General features: G+C 45.5%; 1 long non-coding RNA gene across 1 annotated transcript; it reads left to right on the forward strand.

Moving 5' to 3' along the window:
* The first annotated feature begins 218 nt into the window (after positions 1-218).
* LOC114008560 (uncharacterized) lies at positions 219-1,862 on the forward strand. Its single transcript, XR_003550082.1, has 2 exons — positions 219-327; positions 1,746-1,862. It is a non-coding gene; the product is annotated as an uncharacterized LOC114008560 (long non-coding RNA).
* The last annotated feature ends 531 nt before the right edge of the window (positions 1,863-2,393 follow it).

Genomic DNA, 2,393 nt, shown 5'->3' on the forward strand with positions numbered 1-2,393 from the left:
GACACGACCCCTATAGCAAAAACCTCTCAAAAAAAACAAAAAAAAAACCCCAAAAAACTAAATAATCTGTTACAGATAGGCCACATTTTGTTTATCCATTCATCTCTTAGGGGACACTTGGGTTGCTTCCAACTTTTGGCTATTGACTATGAACATTTTAAAAAAAGATATTTAATATATCCTTACTACTTACTTATTTTAAATTTTTGTCACAGGGTGTGTGCACTCACCAGAGACAGAGAGGGAAACTGAGAAATCACCCCCAGGGATGATGGCTATGCTGAATTCTCCTCTCCCGACAGAGTGCACATGCAGATAGGCCCACAGGTTTGTCATGGGGTCTGGGAGTGGAACCCTGCTGAGTTGGCCATGTTGGACCCAGCCTCCTGAACTACCATGCCTGCTGACCTTACTGTGAACATTTAAAAATGTACTTAAATGGTTGTAGCAAGTTGGCTTAGCTGGTTGGGACATGGTGCTGATAAAATAGAACTTAAAGGTACAGAAAAAAGAATAACAGCCATTATTTTATTGACATTTTATCCCTACATACAGTATTTCCTTTTTTTTTTTTTTTAAAAAGTACATTTTAGGACTAGCAAGTGTCAAAGTAGTTCAGGCACTGCCTGATCAAGACCCATAGCTGGCATGTGTGCCAAAAAGTTCCCAGAGGAGAATGGAGGGCCACTCTCTCCTCAGGGGGTGGGGTGGCGGGTGATTTCTCACTTTTCCTTTCTCTGTCTCTCTCTCCCCTCTCCCTAGCAAGAAAAAAAGATACTTTTTTTTTTTTTTTAACAAAAGCTCACTTTTTTTTGAGAGACAGATATAGAGAGTGAGAAATCTTCCCCCATGGGGGATGGCCACACCACAATCCCTTCTCATTCTGTCATGATTTTGGGCACTCACACAGATACCCCGTGTTTTTCAAGCCCCCCCCCCCATGCAAGAGTCAAACTGCTGTGGCAGGCTACGTGGGAGACAGCTGCCTTAACTACCACACAGCCTGGCAGGCCCCAAGCTTGATCATTTTCATACTTAACAAAATAATTCTTAGGTTATTTCATGTCTAACACATATTCCATAATCTAATTTACCCAATTATCTCAAAAACTTTCTTTTTGGTAATTTGTTTGAAATAGTATCAGGGCCAGCAGTTGGCTAATGGCTAAGTACTGGACTCCCATGTACTAGACCACAGTTTGAGCCCCGGATTTGGTGGCTTAAACTCACACCAGGCACCTGTGCGTGGGTGTCCAAGATTCCAGAGAATGGAGAAGGGTTTGTTGCGTGGCTATTTCCCCTGGGGGGGGGTTGATTTCTCGCTTTCTCTCTCTCTCTCTCTCTCTCTCTCTCTCTTGCGAGGGCATGCGCCCTATAGCAAAAACCTCTCAAAAAAAAAAAAAAAGTATCTAAACATGGTCCACGCGTTACTTCTGGTTGTTTTGTCGCTAGGATTGTTTTAAAGCAATCTGAGCGCCTCCTCACCCTTTTAATGCCATTATCTTGTTACATAACGGACTCAATTTATATATAATGCATTTCCTGGGGAAAAAAAAATCTGCACACTTTAAGGGAACCAAATACCGAGTATCCTAAGACCCTGGAACTTGGTTTTATTTCGAAACGCTGCAACTGTGTATAGAATATTTCCACACTCTCATGACCTCGCGCAGTAACGCCCAGCTCCACACTCAATCATATGACCGTCCTGTCATAATTGAGCAAACCCCAATTTGTCTTTGTAGACACAGCCTCTACAGCAGGGGGCAGGATTATCTTCTGGAAGCCAAGAGCCCAGGAAACCCCTTCGGATGCTTAACCGAGAGAAAGATTTAAAAACAAACAAACAAAAAAAACTAAGGTAAGCAAATTACAAGCTTTCTCTGAATAAAGAGATAAATAAAGGGCATCTCCAGAGAACGCAGTGCTGGGAACGTATTACAGCATTAAATGACACAGACTGAAGAGATTCTGGTTGAAAAAGCTATCACATTTGGCTCAGTAGCGAGCCAGGGGAGTAAGAGTCCGCAGGGAAGAAAGAGACGGGGTAGAGACGAATAAATAGCGGTGAGCAGCCAGAAAGAGGTAGAAACCCGCCCAAGCTACGGCCCAGAAGCCGAGAGCCGAGCGAGGGACACGAGCAAATCTTAGGAAGGATCGCCAGACACCAGAGAGGCAGTCCAGGATCGGGTTTTTCCGAGGAGCAGATCAATCTGGAAAAGGTGCAGAAGGCGGGGTACGATCGGCCTACCCCACCGCGCCCAGGGCGAAATCCAAGGCGCGCCCTCAGCTGGTGACTCAGTCGGCGCGTCACGACCTGAGCCTCCGCCGCGACAAGTAGTCCCCGGCCGCGCAGAGGCTGAATGGACCCGAGGGCGGAGCCTCGAGGCTCG

Source organism: Tupaia chinensis, unplaced genomic scaffold (assembly GCF_000334495.1).
Source record: "Tupaia chinensis unplaced genomic scaffold, TupChi_1.0 Scaffold000355_1, whole genome shotgun sequence".
NCBI classification, from domain to species: Eukaryota; Metazoa; Chordata; class Mammalia; order Scandentia; family Tupaiidae; genus Tupaia; species Tupaia belangeri.